The sequence below is a fragment of the Telopea speciosissima genome, chromosome 1 (assembly GCF_018873765.1).
Source record: "Telopea speciosissima isolate NSW1024214 ecotype Mountain lineage chromosome 1, Tspe_v1, whole genome shotgun sequence".
In the NCBI taxonomy this organism is placed as follows: domain Eukaryota; kingdom Viridiplantae; phylum Streptophyta; class Magnoliopsida; order Proteales; family Proteaceae; genus Telopea; species Telopea speciosissima.
In genome coordinates this window covers 80,366,839-80,387,580 of record NC_057916.1, presented here as the reverse complement: position 1 = coordinate 80,387,580, position 20,742 = coordinate 80,366,839, and the positions used below count along the sequence as shown (strand labels likewise).

The 20,742-nt window shown below is 41.0% G+C and overlaps 1 pseudogene; it reads left to right on the top strand.

Annotated features, from left to right (window-relative positions):
• Positions 1 to 1,520: 1,520 nt before the first annotated feature.
• Positions 1,521 to 3,188, top strand: LOC122655384 (annotated as a pseudogene).
• The last annotated feature ends 17,554 nt before the right edge of the window (positions 3,189 to 20,742 follow it).

Below are 20,742 nucleotides of genomic sequence, written 5' to 3'. Positions count from 1 at the left end.
TCAAACGCTAAGTTGTTAAAGAGAATCAAGATTTTCTCCATTTTTCCCTTTACATGGAAGCATTCAAGATCACATCGGGTTTTCATGTTCGGGCTTTGCCCCAAATTTGGTGCTGCCACACTTTACCTGTCACATCTTGACTTCGATACAACTTGTTGGAGATTTAGATAAAACTGCATCACAAAAGCCAATGTTATGGAGAAGGTACTAATAAACTCGATTCTAAAGTGATTGTATATATTCAATTGTAAAATACAATGGAGATATATACAGTATAACCTACCTAAATTGTACAAGTAAAACAAGAAAAGCAAAGATATACAGATATATAAGATGAAGAGGGTTGGTGGAGGTAGGTGAATGTAATACAATTGAATATATATACAGTATAACCTACTTAAATTGTACAAGTAAAACAAGGAAAGCAAAGATATACAGATATACAAGATGAAGACGGTAGGTGGAGGTAGGTGAAGGGTAATATCGTAAGAGGTACCCAAGTATCTATAACCCCCTATTCCTTATCCATATCCAATGTAAGATTATTTTATCCATCTTCCACGTAGAACCCCAAAAAATTATATGGTTTTGGTTGATACGAGAGTATGGTTGAAGAATTACGTTTAAGCTTTTTCTTTTGTGGACGTCTTTGGTTTACCTTAAATTCCCAACAGCCTTTGAAAACATTTAATGGGAGATTGGTTCATTCGTGCTCATATCGGTCCCGAACAAAAATAGTTCTCCATATGATAGGAAAATTATCTCCTCTAGTTTTTTCTGTCCAGCCTAATTCCTCCAGTGCCAATAATAAAGAGAGGGGGGGGGGGGGTTTGAACCCCACCTGGACAAAGTGTTTGGCCAGGGGTAGGGTGATCATTACATCCCCTTATTAGAGACACTGGAAATCTCGGCGGGGCAGAGAACTAGAGGAAACAAAAATCCTCGTATGAGAAAGAAAAGAGAGTAGAAATAAAGCAATCCAAGAAATGCCTGTCCTCATTAATTGCCTCTACTTTCACCTATAAATCGCTCTATTCTCTATATTCTCACTCTCACACTCACTCCTTTCAGACTTCCCATTTCCATCTCATGTTTCCTTAACATTCCTCACCCCAGTCAGTACCCACCTGGGTTCCTTCTTCTTCTAGCCTTGTCTGCAATAACCCAGTTGCACCAAAAAAAAGAAGAAAAAAGTCATTTCTTCAACTTGGGCTCTGTTTATTTTAGGAGGGATTTCTCCTAAATTTGTCCGAAAAATACCCCATGCAGTTTTCAGTGAATCTACAAGAAGCCATAAACGTGATCGATCTGGGTTTTCAACTTTAGTTGAACCTGAAGCTGAAGCTTCTTTCAAATTCGAAGATCTTAAAGTTATGGAGATTACTATTTTAAGGTAGGTAGATTTCCTCGAGAAGACCCAGTTAAGGAATTCTCCTCCTGCAGATCAAAGCTTTTCAGCAACGAGATTTAGAGACGATAATAGCCCTGTGGGGAAGAAAGACGAAGAAGTTAAAGAGTTTTGTTTTGGTGGTGGTGCGGGGTCCACTTCTTCTGATCACAATGGAGACATCAACGGCTATACTGTTCTTGGTTGCTGCCATGGCCGCATATTTACTGTGGTTTACCTTTATCTCGCGTACCCTGAGGGGCCCACGGGTGTGGCCTTTACTAGGTAGTCTCCCGGGGGTGATCCAGAACTACGACCGCTTGCATGATTGGATTACCGAGAATCTCCGCGCGTATGGTGGCACGTGCCAAAGCTGCATCTGTCCTATTCCCTTCCTGATGCGAAAACAAGGCTTGGTGACTGTCACATGCGATCCCAAGAACCTAGAGCACATATTAAAGACCCGCTTCAACAATTACCCAAAGGGCCCCACTGCACAAGCCGTGTTCCACGATCTATTTGGCGAAAGCATCTTCAACCTCGATGGTGACACGTGGTTGGTTCACAGGAAGATGGCCGCGCTGGAGTTCATCCCCGGAGACTGCAACAAGTCATGGATCGGTGGGTGAACCGGGCCATCAAGCTGCGGCTCTGCCCGATCCTTAAAACGGCCCAAGAGGAATCGAAGATCGTGGATCTTCAGGACCTCTTCCTCCGATTAACCTTCGACAACATATGTGGACTAACTTTCGGTAAGGACCCTCACACCCTGTCCCCCAGTCTACCAGAGAACCGGTTCGCATCCGCATTTGACCTAGCAACCGAGGCCACCGTGCAACGGTTCACCTTGCCCCAAGTCATATGGAAGTTGAAGAAATGGCTTCGGCTGGGGCAAGAGGTTACCCTGAAACAGAGCATCCGCCACATGGACAAGTACCTATCCAATGTCATCGAGATACGTAAGCTAGAGCTGCAGCAGCAGAATCTCGCGGCCGAACAGAAGCGGGACCCACACGACGACATGCTGTCTAGGTTCATGAATAAGAAGAAAGAAGACTACTCGGATTCCTTCCTCCAACACCAAGTACTCAGCTTCATCCTAGCTGGACGAGACACATCAGCAGTGGCGCTAAGCTGGTTCTTCTGGTTGCTGACACTGAACCCAAAAGTGGAGAAGAAGATCTTGCGTGAGATCTGCACGGTTCTGATGGAAACACGTGGCGATGACACGTCAAAGTGGTTGGAGGAGCCGTTGGTGTTCGACGAGTTTGACCGGCTGGTCTACCTGAAAGCAGCCTTGTCGGAAACCCTCCGGTTGTATCCGTCAGGGCCACAAGGCTGGAAGCACGTGGTTACAGACGATGTGTTGCCGGACGGCACATTCGTACCGGCGGGTTCGAAGATAATTTACTCGATGTACTCAGTGGGGAGGATGGAGTGGACGTGGGGGGAAGACTGCATGGAATTCCGGCCAGAGAGGTGGTTGTCACCAGACCAGAAGAGTTACGAAGCGAAGGATGAGTTCAAGTTCATGGCGTTCAATGCAGGGCCCAGGATCTGTTTAGGGAAGGACTTGGCTTATATGCAAATGAAGTCCATCGCCACCGCGGTGTTGCTCAGGCACCGGTTGACGTTAGCACCAGGGCACCGCGTGGAGCAGAAGATGTCGTTGACTCTGTTCATGAAGAATGGTTTGATGGTAAATTTACACCATAGGGATCTCATGGTCATTGCCGCTGCAATTCGCAAGGAGAAGGAAGGAGCAGCCAACGGTAACGGCAACTCCGACGCACGCGGTTGATCAGATCAGATGGTCGTTGCCGCTGCTAATTAAATGATCTTACGTATAATTAAAGGAATAAGGACTAAAGACTACCCTGAGGAGAGTTTGGTCTTTGGTGGTGTTAAGACTTAACTGTATGAGTACGTGGTTAGTGCATGGTTCATGCAAAGTGGTGTAAGACGTGGGTTATTGAGTTATCACAATGTGGATGTGGAAGTTATGGAGAGTGTGGGAAGTGGGGAGGTGCTGGCAATCTATACCCTATTTATTATTCGGAAGTTAATGAAATGAGCATCCAATTATCTACCTAAAACATCTCTTACGAGATTGAGGCAAGGGATCAGGATTTTCTACGGCGCAGTTGCTCCGTTCTGTCTGTGCTGCGCAGACACAGAGTCATGCGCAATGATCGCCTTAATCCCGTTCGGGCAAAGGTGCATGCAGCCCTGTGTCTACGCAGCACAGGCGGGACCGTAGAGGATCGGTTTCCTTGAAGCAAGGCTTCCTCGACAGAGCCTACATTATCTCTTCTTAATAACAAATTGGGTCTCATTCATCATCTCATGAGAGAGGAGAGAAATTAAAGCTAGAGCACAGGAAAAGGAGTGCAGGTGGAAGAGAAAGAGTAGAGAGGGTGGAGATGAGACCGGAGAGCTATCAAAAACCATTTTCTAGTTCAAATTTTCTTTTCTTTTTCTGATTTTTAATGACATTCAATATCGATATGTTCTGTTTCATGAATACTTAATGCTGGGCATTTGGAACATTTGTGTGTTACCATTGTTGTCAAGATTGTGTTTCTTGAGCTTGTTTGGATGCCTAGGGGCATTATTGTAATTTTCTTCATGTACTAATGTGGTACAACATGAACCTGATGTGTCATTGGATATGTATTTGATAAGTTGGAGAGGCGTTAGAAGTCATTCAGGTTGATTTGAGCTTATTTTATACGCGAGGGGTATTCTAGTAATTTTGTACAGTGCTTGATATATTATGATAGGGTCGGGGATATGTTTGACATGTGCACAATCAGTTTCAAATTGGTATAATATGATTTTGGTAGTGTTTCATTGCACAAGGGCATTTTCATAATTTTACATAGGCTATGATATTTCTGGTGATGTGTACAAACAACCTGTACTTGATGGGTTCTGATGAGTTTAGAGATGTAGTAGTAGTAGTAGTACATACGGTTAATAGATGAATTCCACTGGACCCATATGGAGGAGAATGGTAAGAAGAAGACCATATTCCACCTCCACAATGGCATTCTTGAAGTTCCGGGAAGATACATAACTCCAAGGTAGTTTAGAATGCAACTTAGAATGACGTGGTCATCCCTGCAATTCATTTCTCATCAAATCAAGCAAATGAGAAAGACAATGCAAGAGGAAAGCTAGACAAAAAGAGTAATGAAAGAAAATGACTACTCATCACCCACCAGTTTCTTTCTCTATCCCACTTGTTCGAATTCAATGCCTTTGTCTACTATCCTGTGTTTAATTGGTTTTGGAAGTGTGGTAACAAGCTAAGCTTATCCATAGTTGGCTGTGAACCAATCTCCACAGCAAGAAAAGGGGAAGATGAGCATGTTTGTTATCTCTCTCTCTCTCTCTCTCCCTCTTCTTTGTTCACAAAATGAACATACACTATGAACCATCCAGGGCATCAAAACCACATACTGGTTTATACTGGTTTATAAAACCTTTAATTCAAATGCACGACCCCCATGGAAAAAGTATATTATAGATGAGACTGATGTGATACATATGTCATGAGGGTAGTAGTAGTGTTCTGTTGACCTACGCCAGTACACTCCCATGTGTTTATCTCTCTCCTCTTCAAAATAAAAGTACAGAGTTGTCTTTACATATGGGGAAGAGAGAGATAGACTCATAGGCGTGCTAGTGTAGGCCACACTCCCAGACAGATATCTTTTTCAGTATCTATTTAAGTAGAAGAAAATCATCTCTAAGGACACTGTACAGGTGTTGCATTGACAAATGTTCTATTTTAAGTTGAAGAGATTATTCAAGCACATATGGATATCCATACTCAGTTTAATCACCTGAATCACTGTATTCCATTACCTCTTCAGTTTTGAGGCCTTGAAAGTTTTTTTAGATGGCAGCCCTGGATCAGAAGAGGAGGGTGAGGAGGGGGGCAAGAATGTCATTCTATCCTATCAAGGGTATATTGGTCATAATAATGCCTTAAAACCTCTTACTGTTTGCAATCAATGGAATGAAACCACTAACGGCATGGGTGCATTTGTTTAATTTTTTTGCAAAAGTTAGGGAGCATACGTAATTTTCCAAAACTGATGATGTTTTTGTAATTACATGATACCTCAAAGGAGGTATGTATAAATTTTCCTAAATTTAATTGTGGGTCTGAATTCTTAGCAAGAAAGTGAAAAGAAAAGAGAATTGAAATATGGGCAATCCAAGAGGATTTGGCTCTCCTCCTGCCGTGGCGGGAGCTGGAGGATCTAACACCCCTTTCAGATTATGACATTTGGCATTAATAATATCCAACGGTGTAGAAAGATATGGATAATTTTAAGTCAACAAATATAACGCCCTTCCACCTGACCTAAATTTTATTTCTCATATCTCTTCTCTCTTCCCCCTTTCGAACGATTGTACTCCTGCCCATGGAAATCGAACAAAAATCCTAATATTTCAGAATTTGTGTCTCATTATACTTCAAGATCAGAACTGATAATTTGATAGGTATTCTATTGCTAACAGGGCATGTAATTAACATACATGTATAAATATTCAGAAAGAAATTAAATAGTAAAATTCATATTTTTGAGTGAATGATTCTTGTATTTTTGCAGTGAAAGGAAAAAAAAATTAATTATATTAGGAAGAAGAGCACCTCTCTGTAATCTGTATGGTATCTGAACTGCAAATTCAGACTTTGAGAAGAGTCAAAAAATATAACTACAACTCTGTGCAAAAAAAAAATAAAGGAAAGATGGTTCTCCTATTTTAGGAGGGTTTTTCTTTCCCTTTAGTGCTCTCACTTCAGGTTTAGTTGTTCAAAGACTGTCATCTATTACACCTGATAAGACATAAAACACCCCACCAATCAGAAGCTGCCACATGGCCGAGCCGAGGTCAGTCCAAGAATCGAATCGAGCTCAGCGGAAGACCGGGTCGACCCGATCTTCGATAAACCTTACACGCTTGGCCGAGCTCGTCCGTACACACCCAAGTCAACCTGACGCCGAGCCGAACTCAGACGGGCTCGACGAGGCCGACCTAGTAGGCCGAGCTCTTGGCCGATCTCTCGGCCGCACGGCACGACGGATCAATCGACCCAAGATCTCATCACGGCCGAGCCGCACGCCGCCAATCTCACGGTTTGAGCCTACGCAAGTCGGCTGTGATTGGAGCACCATGGCACGGTAGAGCTCACACACACAACTAACAATATGACCCTCAGATCATATTGGCCGAGGCCGACCTCCGAGGCCGAGCCCTCCACCGAGGTCATCATAATGACCCGCTGGGAATCGCGGAGCCACATCAGCGCATCCCGAGAATCACGGGATAAGGATCGAGCCACGATCGTAACGTAATACGGAATCATATTTTACATGGACTCTTTACCTTAACAAGAGTCCGACTCCGAAAGAAACTCTTTACTCTGCTTCGCGAGGAAGAGCCTTACCAAACAAGGACTCTTACCATACTAGGACTCCTCCAACCTTCTCATCTCCCTCTATAAATACCCAGGTATGGAGCTCTATTGCTCACTTGACTTTTCACTAGCTGTTACGTTGTCGCATTGGAGACCTAACTAGAGCGTCGGAGATTCCTAGGCCGAAGCCACACCGGCTCTCTTGTGCTCACTCGGATTTTTGCAGGCTCATCCATAGACGAACTGAGTACCGGAGGTTTCCACACGGATCAAGACCCAACAAAACACTTTATTTTTTAAATGGTAAGAACCAAAACACTTTGAAATGGTGGAAGCAGTAAACACCGATCAAAAATAAATAAATAAATAAAGGAATCTCACAGATCAATGACATATGGTGGAAACAGAAAACACCGATAAAAAAAAATAAAAAAAGAATCTTAACAGGTAGCGTTCTTTCTTGTACGGTTTGGATGAGATTTATTAGTCGAGTTTGCTGTTCGAATGAAGAGATGGAGATTTGCTTCTCTAGGGTTTGAGCAAGACTTTCGTTTGCAGGACGCAGTAGCAGTTCACCGTTTGGTTTGAAGAGATGGAGAACGTCTACCTAAGGTTTATGTTTGATTTCCATGGACAGGAGTACAATCGTTCGAATGGGGAAGAGAGAAGAGATATGAGAAATAAAATCGGGTCGGATGGCAGAGAAAACCGCGTTTTGGCTTAAAATTATCCATATCTTTCTAGACCGTCGGATATTATTAATGCCACATGTCATAATCTGAAGGGATGCTGATCCTCCAGCTCTCACCATGGCTGGAGGTGAGCCAAATCCAATTCAAGAACTGTCTGTCCACATTAATTGCCTCTAGTTTCACCTATAATCACTTTACTCTAAGTACTTTGAGGGCATTTAATGGGAGGTTGGCTCAGTCATACTTGTACCAGTCCGCCAAGGATCCTTATCGCCCCCATGTGTGCACAATGGGTCCCACCATGCACACATGGATGGTGTCCAACCGCATGATGCGCACAGAACCGTCCCCAATCATTTTCCCGAAAAATGACTATCCTATGAGAACCTAATTAGTTGCAATCAATATTTTTTTGATCGAAAATAAATTTAATGATGGGTCTCAATTGTTAGAAAATGGAAAGAAAAGAGTGTTGGTTGAAATATGGGGCAATCCAAGAAATGTCTATCCTCATTAATTGCCTCTACTTTTACTTATAAATCGCTCTATTCTAAGTACTTTGAGGGCATTGGCTCAGTCATACTTGTACCAGTCCGCTAGGGGTGTCAACGGACCGGTTCGGCTGGTTTCGGTTTAGGCTTTTCGATTTCGGTGTGACTTTTATAGAAATTGAAACCAAACCATTAAGAAATATTCGGTTTCGGTTTCGGTGCGGTTTGGTTTCGTGTTGGTTTCGATTTATGATAACGGGTTGATATCGGTTTGGTACCGGTTTTATATAACTAGTAAGGTCCGGTTAGTGCTAATTTTTCTTCTCTTTCTCTTTTAAGTACATAAAATATTTCAAATACAATGCATTTTTGTATCCTATGTCCTATGGCCTATGGATACAATTGGTTGGGTAATCACTAACAAAGGATATGAGATAAAGTGAGAAACTATCACAACACATTTAGGGGGCAATCGGGCATTAGGCATTTATTGATTTACTCATTTATCGGGTTAGGTCGGTTCGGTTTGGGTTCGGGCTACCGGTGCACCGTCGGACTAGCCCAAACCAAACCAAACCATTTGCCTTTATGGATCCACAAACCGAACCGAACCATTAATAGTTTGGTCTGGTGTGGTCTGGGCTCGTTCGGGCCGGTTTCACCTATTCGGGTTGGGTATTGACACCCCTACAGTCCGCTAACGATCCTTATCACCCCCAGTACAAGGGTTCCTGTGCGTATCGTGCTGCTGGGCACCACCCATGTGTGCATGGTGGGACCCATTATGTACACATGGGCGATGCCCAGCCGCACGATGTGCACATGACCGCCCCCAGTACAATTTTCCCAAAAAATGACTATCCTATGAGAACCTAATTAGTTGCAATCAATATTTTTTTGGTCGAAAATAAATTTAATGATGGGTCTCATTTGTTAGAAAATGGAAAGAAAAGAGTGGGGTTGAAATATGGGGCAATCCAAGAAATGTCTATCCTCATTAATTGCCTCTACTTTTACTTATAAATCGCTCTATTCTAAGTACTTTGAGGGCATTTAATGGGAGGTTGGCTCAGTCATACTTGTATCAGTCAAAAAATGGTTATCCTATGAGAACTTAGGTTGCACTTTTTTTTTTTTTTTTTTTTTTTGCCAAAAATAATTTTAAGAGTAAGTTACTCTGACCTCCCCTGACTTTTTAACAATTCAGTGAACCTTCCCTGCGTTTTTTACAATTACTCAAACCTCCTCTACTTTTCAATTATAAATAAATAAATACCCATTTGGGTTCTTCCATTTTCTCCCTGACTCCTTGATGATTATCATCATCAAACAGAACAGAAAGAAAAAGGACATAAGGAACAACAAAGACGGAGGTTGTTATCTAAAAAAACAGATTATTGATTCTTAAACCGAAAAACTAAGAAAGATTTTGACATTTTTCTTTCCTTCCGCACATTATAATTCAAAAGATAGAATTTGGGTTGGAAGAAGAAGAATGCTGACCTAGTCTTTGAAGAACAAGACTTCTCTATTTTAGAATACATGACATATATGCAGGCAAATTCTCCCGAAGGCACCAATTAAGGGAGCCCCTGTCATCACCCCCATCCCGACAAGGGATAAAATATAATAAAAAGGTTATGACTAGGATGCTTACCAACATCCTAAATCGCCTCCAGGATCATGGACGCAGTGGCTTACCTCATAGTCACATAAATGAGAATCAGATCAATTATCAGAATAGCGGAAGACTTATAATAAATACCGTTGATCCTCATTTAGGGAATAACTACAATGGTAATAAATACATAAGGTGGATTATCCTTGAATTTAAAAGTTAATACAATTGAAATTGTTTGATAAATACAGAGAAAGGAATGAAACATACATCCAAAAATATAATATCGAAAGCAACAAGGAGTAAGGATAAGCATCAATGGTCGTAGATCAACTTTCGCATCAACATCTCTTACCGAGTCCTTCATCATCCACCGGTGCACGTATAACCCGCATCACATTCTAAAAGAAGGATTCCCCAAGGGGTGAGCTTCCACTAGCCCAATGAGCAGGAAATTGAATCCACACACACACAACATATATATGATCGCAAGCCGAACCTGATGAGTAAACATCCTTGACGTCCCATACCACCAATGATGATTTACACATTAGATCCGATTTACAGTCATGCGACAAACACAACAATATGATATGTAATATGAATAATGATGATGATTATGATGACATGCAATGTATGCATGAATGCTATGCTGTGTAGAGTAATCGAATTGTATCCTTGGTACCGGAACACACCCTCGATTCCCAACGATACAACACCATTAATCTATGACATAGTAAGGCCATATCCCTGGTACCAGAACACACCCTCGATCCCCAACGATATACCCCTAACTACGTCAATGGAAGCCTGCCAGTCCCGAAACACACCATCGGTCTCCCAGCAAGCCTCCGATAATCTCAAACCACGGTACCAGAACTTACCCTTGATCCCTGGGCTAGATTATCAATAAGGCGATACGGCGTAGGAACTTACACATCTACCCTCCGTATCCCTTTAACACAATTATCAAATCAAATATGTGTAGGTGCAGCGGACGGAGGGTCGCGGGCGTGCACCCGGGGGGAAAGAAAGAAAATGGAAAATGGGAGTCGCCACCTAGATTTAGGGTCTAGGACCCATGAATGGTGCCCCTCCTTCGCAGGAGGGGCGCTAATTTAACTCCAATGACTCAATGGATGGTCTGCCCCAGATCTCTGGGTAGGTGTCAAGTTACGGGTTGGAAAGGTGTTAGGCACCCAGCAACTGCCCGGCCAACGGCCGGTCTTCCTAGACCAAACTCTGTTGTGTACTGTTGTTTTATACATATTATGTACCTAACTAAACTAATTTTTTTTTGAAGATTTTTTTATTAACTTGATTCAAATTTATGAACCTAATTAGCCTAATTAGGATTTCCAGTAGGTTTCTCAGGATACCAAATAAAATATGCAGTAATGAAATAAATATGCAAGTGAAAACTTGAAAGAGGTCAGCGGAAATAAAACTTGTGTATGCTTAGCAGGTGCTGCATGCCCTTAATTTGGGCCGGTCGTGGCACTCGGAGGGGTAACCTCGGCTGTCTACCGTTTTGCAGGTAGCCTTCTGCTTGTGCTTAAGTAGGCCGAGCCGCCAATATTTGAAGATAAAAGATAAAATCTTGAATTTTATATTACTTGGAGAATTTGAATTACACTCTTGATATACAGGACTCTTGAAGAAAGCTTGAAGATAACTATTCACTTACGGGTTTACTTGAAGGAAACTTGAAGCCCGAGATAAAGGCTTAAACTTGTAGTTACTGAGACTTGACGAACACTTGATGAAACTTAGTTACACTTGAAGAACACTTGATGAAACTTAGTTACAGACTTGAAGAACACTTGATGAAATAAACTTGAAGTTACACTTGAAGAAATAAAATTAAAAATACTTGAAGTAACTTGGTGTAAGAACTTGAAGAGCTGAGCTACAGCAGTGCTGCGTGCTTTCTATTTTTTTTTTTTCCAGAGATTCTCCTCCTTCTCTATGGAGAAGAAGAGGGGTCTTATAGAGCTTTGGAGGCTTTGATCGCTTTACTTTTCCACCGAAAGCAAACCTTATCTTGAAGGCATCTTTGGTAGAGCGTAGAAGCATGTGGGCGTGGGCCCAGAGTCTTGACTTTGGAGGCAGAGGCGCCGAAGCGCTTTTGGTCCGTAGTACTACAAGAAAAAGTCAATTTTACTATTCACCACTTTGTTGGTAGAACTTGGAATCTTTGAAAAAGCTTCAAAAACCGCACCGAGGCATTCCACGTGTCGAAACACTTGTTTTCCTCATTGGTTTGGTTTAGATGGTTCACCGTATTTGAATGGGCCCATGGTGGCTTGACTATCTAGGACCGAGAGATAGTGACCGGGACACGACTTTTGATACGACCACGTGTCATTTGCTTGAGCCATTTTTATGATGTCGTCATGGTGACGATTCTCCAATATCGTGGTTTGGAGACTAACCCATGGGCTTAAAGGCCCACTCTTTTTGATGTTTGGCTTACGGACCTTCCGGTGGACCTTGTTGAAGAGAATCATTGGTCGATGAGGTCCACCCATCATTTGGATCTTGGGCATATTGACCTTCATGGAGGTGGGGGTCAATGGACCCAACACTTGAACTGGTTTCTTCTTTTTCTTCTTGATGCTCGAGGGCAGCCACTGGGCCTCGATCTCGGCTTGTTTGGCTTTTAGCTTGAGGCGTCTCATCACATCGGATTTGTCCGATCCTTCGATGAGGGCCGCTTGAGTTTTGGCTTTTGTGAGGGATTGAGTAAGGGCCTCAGGGGTACACCTTCTCGATCACACTTGTCCCACCACTTGACTCAAGTTTCTTTGTAGAAAAGGGGTAGAGCAATCGGGGCCTTCGGATTGTCCAATTGCATACTCCCAATAAACGATCCAAGCCGGCGGCAATGGATGAAGAACCTCGGGAGATCCGTTGTTCGGAATTTGTTCGGTGTCTGGCAATAAATGCTTAAAGCATCGAACACTTGATCCGGCAAAATGTCACTAATTGGCCCAAAGGCGGCCCACCAACGGGGAACCAATTTGGAATTGGGCTGGAGAACTTGAAGTCGAAACAAAAGAACCAGGAATGTTGGTTCTTGCTATTTTGAAAAGGAAAGCATGGTGCCAAGCATCCATGTAGTCAAAATAGTGGTATTCCTGGGGCTGGTAGTTTTGAGAGAACCTCTTTGTAGAGAGGGGATGTGTACCCCAATCTTTTGAACGATAATTTGTAAAATGGTTACTTGAAGTATGGGTAACCGGACTAGGATCAATTTTGTCGAAATTTTGTTTGATACGTATAGAATCCGTATCAACTAGGATGAACTCATAGAATTCTTGACTTTTTGAACTATTTGGGGAATAGAAATCCCAACCTTGGAAAAAGCCCTTCTTGCTACTTCCACAGCGTGTTGCGACCTTTAGTGAACCGGTCATCAAGGGCAAAAATGTCTTGATGGGCTTGTTTGAGGATATACTGACTCTTGGGTAAGTTTTGGGAAGAAACTGGTTTGGACACTGTTGTGGAGGAGCTTGGTCTAGAGAGCTGTTGAGATGACCTTGTGTTAGGAACTATTTGAGTGGACTGACTAGCCACGACTTGGGTGAAGGGAACACTTTCAACTACTGTTTTGGAAGGGGACATTTTGATTAGTTGATTTGAAGAAGTAGGTTTGGCATAGGAACCCTTTGATTTTATGCTTGGTTTGGGGGGCTCTTTTGGAGCCATGATTATGAAAATAGTTTTAGGACCCTGCAAGAATTCACGGGTCAAGAAATCAGGAATAGAATTCATTTCTCCTTTTATGTAAGTTATGTCAAAATCAAAACTCGATAAAAGGGCTTGCCATCTTGCAAAAATCTGTTTTGAAGCAATATTTTGAACATCATTTTTCAAAACTTGTTTTGCTGCACTGCAATCAACTCTTACTAAAAATTTCTTGTTTAGAAGATCGCTTTGAAATTTTTGGATGCAAAGAACTACTGAAAGGATTTCTTTTTTAATGGTACTATAATTTTGCTGGGCTGGGTTCCAAACTCCTGAAGCAAACTGGACTAATTGTTCTTTATCATCTTGGACTTGTTTAAGGATACCTCCGTACCCAAGTTCAGAGGCATCAGTCTCAACTATCTTGAAAAGTGCAGGATCTGCAAGTTTTAGACAAGGGATTTCCTTGACTAATTTTTTAATATCTTGAACTGCTTTTGTATGGTTTGAAGTCCATGGGCTTGGTTTTTTCTTGAGCCTAGAGTAAAGATCTTTACATAATTGGCTAATTTGAGGGATGAAATCTCTGACGTAATTTAGGCTTCCTAGGAACCTCTGTAATTGTTTTTTGTCTAGGATTTGATCAGGGAATTTATCTGCAAAAGCTATAGATCTTTCTATAGGGATGACTTGGTTTTGGTAAATGTAATGCCCTAAGAATCTAACCTTGGTTTGGAATAACTCCATCTTTTTCTGGGAAAGAACTAAACCACTGTTTTTCATGGTGTGGAAGAAACTCCTAAGATGTTTGAAGTGTTGTTCAATGGATTTGAAAAAGACTAGAACATCATCAATATAGACTATTATGAACTGGCCGTATGGGTTTAGGATGTCGTTCATAATGTTTTGGAATTCACTAGGGGCATTTTTTAAACCAAAGGGCATTACGTTCCATTCATAATGCCCAAATGGTGTGGTGAAAGCCGTTTTGTAACGGTCTTCTTTGTGGATTTGGATTTGCCAATATCCGTTTGAGGTCAAACTTTGAGAAGATTGTGGCTTGGTAAAGTCTTTGAAGTAATTCTTTTTATTTGGTATAGGATATCTAATCCATTGTAATGCTTCATTTAGAGGTTTGTAGTTTATGACAAGTCCGGTGTTCCTCTTTCTATTTCAGCGTTTTTATTAACGTGAAAGCCGCACGACTCCAAGGTGACTTGCTTTTACTGATTAGATTTTTATTAAGGAGGTCTTGAATTTCTTTTTTACAAACTTCTTGTAGTTCTTGGGTCATTTGAATAGGTCTGGCTTTTGTAGGGATATCCTTATCTGAAAAGCTTGGTTCATAGGGAAGATGAACAATGTGCCTATGTCTGTGCCAAAAGGCATCAGGAAACTCTGAACAGAGTTCCTTCTCAATTTGGGCCTTGGTATTAGAAATTTGTTTTTGAACCGTTCTTTCTTGGAGTTTTTGTTCAATAGTCCTATGGTTGACTTCTTGTTTTAGATATTGTAGATGTTTTTGTTTACTTTGAATTTGACTTATAGTTATGCGCTTCTGAAATGGCTCTTGTTTTGAGCAGTCTATTTCTTTTGTTCTGGCTTGTTCAAAGAACTGGAAATGGACTTGTTTACCTAGGATAGTTGTTGTAATTCCTTGATCCGAAACAGTGAAAGGTTTTATGAGTTCTAGGAAAGGTTGTCCTAGAATAACTTCAGTGTTAAGGTCTTTTACTAATATGAAAACTTGTTTTAAGCAAACTCCTTGGTTGCGGATGTGAACGCGTCGATAATTTATAATTTACGTTTAGTCTTGAGCCATTTGCTCCTGTTAATTTTTGAGTTGTCTTTTCAAAATATTGGGTTGGGACTAACCCTTCTTGTATGCGATTCATTTGTGCTCCCGAGTCAACCAGGGCTATAGTGCGATCTTATGGGCTGATGATATGACAATAGTAATATTGACATACCATTGTTGGCATTTGACTTTGTTAATAATATCAACAAAATCTTCATTACTTGTTTGGTAAAGTTTGTATCTCGTTGTCTTCTTCTTCTTCTAATTCGATTTTTCTTTGAAACTTCTTTAAACTTGCTATGTGCCTTTTATATTTTTTATTTCAGTCTTTAGATCATTTGTAGTAGCTTCTAAACGGCAATTTTAACTTGATCCGGATTTTGAGAAGAAGTAGGAGTTTTGTCAAACTTCTTATAAATATTCTTTATGTTATAAGGGGTTGCCTTAGTTTGGGGTTTTGTTGATGAGACCTGTTGTAAGAGTTCTTGGGCATGTTGGAGGTATAAAGTCTTGGTATGTTTATCTTTGATTTGATCAACAAAGTTGAGAAATTCTTCCTGTTTGTTAAAGGTTTTAAGTCCTGAACTTGATTGTATCATGTTTATAGATTTTGATGATTCGAATCATCACAATTTTTGCGAAAACTCCTTGGCTACAATTACAAGGAGAAGCCTGTTCATCACTATCACTGTTTGACTCAATTTGGTTTAACTCATTTTCTTGGGTTTCTGTTTCACTCTGAATCGCTTTTGACCCAAATCGGCTAAGAGTTGGATTTTGGTATCATCGGGCATTATGAGTGAGTTGATCTTTTTGCTAGTCTACGATGTTTGGCTATGTGGCCTGGTTTACCACGATTGTAACAACCATCTTGGTGTTTTGAGTTGGTCTTGATTTTTGGAAAGTTCTTTTGTAAGGTCTCTGTTTCTTTGGGCTAGATTTATTTTCTAAATTTTTATCCGGTTCTTTTCTTGTCTTGTACTTACTTGAATATCTATTTTTCCCGTTATGCCTATGGCTTTTATGTTTCTTTTGAGCAAGTGATTTTTGAATCGAAACCAAACTGCATTCACAGTAATCCCCTAATTCTTGTTTGTAGGATTTTGATTCTTTTCTAATTTGTTTTCTAAGTTTGATATCTGTACATAAGGCTAATCCTTCCTTGTGTACTAGGCTTATGAGATCACCATAGGTGAGGGTTTGATAGGTATTTCCCCATTGTTTTCTTCTCTTAATTTTTGTTTGAGTTTTTCCGAAAATAAACTGCAAAACTAGAAGGAATTTTTCTTTCCAACAGGGGAGATTTGCATCTTCCTAGTCAGGACCTTGGTCATGAATGTGTCTTTATACCATTTGAAATCGTGTAATTTTTTACATTTGAGGTTTGATAATTGTTCGAAGACCTATCCTTGAGTCTTGTGGGATCTCCTAAAAAATACTTGGTTATACTAAAAATTAGAGTGTTTACAACATCTTCAATCGGTTGGTCTCCTATCATAATTGGTAGACCTTGTTCATTAGTTTGAATGGCATTTAGTATGGATTCTTTTTCAGTTGGTGAGAACATTATCCCACCAACCTTTAAGTTGACTCGTAAACCCGAAATGATTATTTCGCTATGGCTTGATCGGTCAGTATGTTCTTGATCCGATGAGCATTGCTCACCATGGTCATTTCTTGGAGTTTGTTAGCCAGATTATAATCCGACATACCATCTATGTTCCATTCATATATGGTACCACTTTGGTAATTTGCTTGGGAAAATTCCCTTCTTTGTTCAATTTGAAGGTCTGGGTAAGTAGGTCTTGGATAATAATTATTGTTCATGTATGGGCTAGTAATTGCTTTTACTTGTTCTTGCCCCTCCTCATCACTGGATGATTCAGAGGAATCCATTTGTTGGATGTTCGCCACATTGGAAGCAGAGCTTCCTTGTGTTTCCTTTTGAGGTGTTTCAGGGACAATCAAATTTTGCAATCTTGTGGAAATTTGGCTTACTAGATCTCTGTTTTCTTGAGTATTTAAGTTTTTTAAACTCTTGTTCGAAATCGTGAAAGGTTTGAACAGAGTTGTTGTTGTTGTTGAGGAAGTACTAGCTTGATTTAGAGACGTTGGTTCAATAGGAGTGTCTTTTTGAACTAAGTTCTCTATTCTAATTAGTTGACTTCCTATGGTTTGTAAATACTGGTTTGTGTAATTTGTTTGTTCAATAATTTTCTTGGACCCATCAGAAACACCTTCAATGGATCTAAAAGGTGTTGCCAAGATTTCCGTGTTGTTAATTTTTAATTTAACATTTGAACCAGGAGGGTGTATTGTCTCTATGGTCTTGTCATCAGCCAATTTCCAGGTGTGGTACACCTTCTTGCTGGCATTGATGTTTGAAAAGGGATAAGGAATGTTGTTATTACTTGTATAGATGTCTAAATATGTAAAGAACATAACATCTACCTTGATGGTTCTCATTTTGTCATACCAGAGGTTCTTGATTTCTTGTTGTTTTTCTTTCGAGAAGTAGCTAAAAAACCATTCTCTTTTTTCAGCGTTCCTGGGTGAATTGAAATCTATTCTGAGTTTGGGTTTGTCTATCTCATAGTCTTCTCTGTTATGACAAAGACAACTCTTGCTTCGTGTTGCATGTCGGTTTGAGTTGGTGAAGTCTGGTTCATTTGAAGGAGAAGACTTGTTAGATCTTGCTTCATAAATTCCTTGGGTGACATTATCTGTTAATTTGAGTTTGTAATCCTAGAATATGTAAGGACCTTATTTGTTCTTGTAACCTTTGATTTTCTAAGTGGAGACTTGTTAGAGAACTAGAGGTTGAAGCTCTACTTGGGACTTGGCTGAGTTTTTCAAACTCTTCAGGATTTGGTTTTATTTGTTTATCTTTCCTCTGGAATGTTATAGTAACCATTCCGTCCGATCTTGGTTTATAGATTCAACGCCACGTTGGTTCAACAAGTGACTTCGGGCAAGGTGCCTGGAGACACCATTTTGTCGGAAACTTAATGTCTTTCCACTCACTGTTTTAGGGTGAATCTTTCTTGAATGGACAAAGTCCGTTTCTATGAACGTGGTTTGTCCTTTGATAGTTCTTCTTAGAGCCTTGGGTCTTAAAGTTCTCATGGCCTTGTACTGGATTCTATGGATTATAGCAATTGGTATAGAACCTTGTTTCATCTTGTAACCACTTGTAAGGATGTTAACTTTTAAGGTATCCAGAAGATTTGCATCATTTAAGGATAAGTTTATGTCTGGGTAACAATTGAAATAAACTGGGCCTTTGTGAAGACTTGTTTCTATCATTCCTAGAAGGGAATCATCAAATTGCAGGAACCTTTGATCCCCGAGAGCAAGCAGGAGGGCTACGTTGAGCCCTTCCCTGCGAGGGGTTTGATGGCTACTTGTATAAGTCCTATATGGATATAATTAAAATCCTTTTTTAACTTGTTAAGATTTGAAGGGTCTAAGAGTTGGATCTCTTCCATATCTGGAGAGTAATTGATAGTTTGTTCTACGGTCTTGATAGTTTCAGTGAAACTATACCATTCTTGTTTGTAAACTTCTTTGGTTGGGACCTTAGGTAAGGTCCAGTTTTGAAGGGACTGATCAAGGTCACTTGTTAGAACTTCATTACTAATTATTTGACTTGGCGAACTGAAGTCGCCGACTAGTCTCGAAGACATGGTTCTACTAAGTCTACTCATAGTTATCGGAACATATCCCCCTAACTAAGGTATACTTCCATCCACCAAAGGGTGAAGGAGATCTTAGTTGCTAATTAACCGCAAACTGGGTCTTACCTCTTGCCCAACGGCCCTAAAAGCCAACTAATACTCGCAACGTGGTGGGACAAGTGTGATCTAAGAAGGTGCACCCCTGAGGCCCTTACTCAAGCCCTCACAAAAGCCAAACCTCAAGTGGCCCTCACTGAAGGATCGGACAAGTCCAGTAACAGTAGAAGACTCAAGCTAAAAGCCAAACAAGCAGAGATCGAGGCCCAGCTGGCTGCCCTCGACACTGAAGAAGAAAAAGAAGAAACCAGTTCAAGTGTTGGGTCCATTGACCCCCACCTCCATGAAGGCCAATATGCCCAAGATCCAAATGATGGCTGGACCTCATCATAACAGCTTCTCTTCAACAAGGTCCACCGGAAGGTCCGTTAGCCAAACATCAAAAAGAGTGGGCCTTTAAGCCCATGGGTTAGTCTCCAAACCCGATATTGGAGAATCGTCACCATGACGACATCATAAAAATGGCTCAACAAATGACACGTGGTCGTATCAAAAGTCGTGTCCTGTCACTATCTCTCGGTCCTAGATAGTCAAGCCACCACTGGGCCCATTCAAATACAGTGAACCATCTAAACCAAACCAATGAGGAAAACAGTGTTTCGACACGTGGAATGCCTCGGTGCGGTTTTTGTAGCACTACGGACCAAAACTGCTTTCGGCGCCTCTGCCTCCAAAGTCAAGACTCTGGGCCCACGCCCACATGCTTCTACGCTCTACCAAAGATGCCTTCAAGATAAGGTTTGCTTTCGGTGGAAAAGTAAAGCGATCAAAGCCTCCAAAGCTCTATAAGACCCCTCTTCTTCTCCATAGAGAAGGAGGAGAATCTCTGAAGAGAAAAATAGAAAGCACGCAGCACTGCTGTAGCTCAGCTCTTCAAGTTCTTACACCAAGTTACTTCAAGTATTTTTAATTTTATTTCTTCAAGTGTAACTTCAAGTTTATTTCATCAAGTGTTCTTCAAGCTGTAACTAAGTTTCATCAAGTGTTCTTCAAGCTGTAACTAAGTTTCATCAAGTGTTCGTCAAGTCTGTAACTACAAGTTTAAGCCTTTATCTCAGGCTTCAAGTTTCCTTCAAGTAAACCCGTAAGTGAATAGTTATCTTCAAGCTTTCTTCAAGAGTCCTGTATATCAAGAGTGTAATTCAAATTCTCCAAGTAATATAAAATTCAAGATTTTATCTTTTATCTTCAAATATTGGCCGGCTCAGCCGCCTTCAAGCACAGCAGAAGGCTACCTGCAAAACGGTAGACCGCCGAGGTTACCCCTCCGAGTGCCACGACCGGCCCAAATTAAGGGCATGCAGCACCTGCTAAGCACACACAAGTTTTATTTCCGCTGACCTCTTTCAAGTTTTCACTTGCATATTTATTTCATTACTGCATATTTTATTTGGTATCCTGAGAAACCTACTGGTATCAGAGCCTAACTCTATTTAGGCTACCCTTAGTTCTAAGATCTTCTCTCCTTTTCTATTTTACTTTCCGGCAGTCCTCTGGGAGTTGCGTTGCGAGTATTAGTTGGCTTTTAGGGCCGTTGGGCAAGAGGTAAGACCCAGTTTGCGGTTAATTAGCAACTAAGATCTCCTTCACCCTTTGGTGGATGGAAGTATACCTTAGTTAGGGGGATATGTTCCGATAACTATGAGTAGACTTAGTAGAACCATGTCTTCGAGACTAGTCGGCGACTTCAGTTCGCCAAGTCAAATAATTAGTAATGAAGTTCTAACAAGTGACCTTGATCAGTCCCTTCAAAACTGGACCTTACCTAAGGTCCCAACCAAAGAAGTTTACAAACAAGAATGGTATAGTTTCACTGAAACTATCAAGACCGTAGA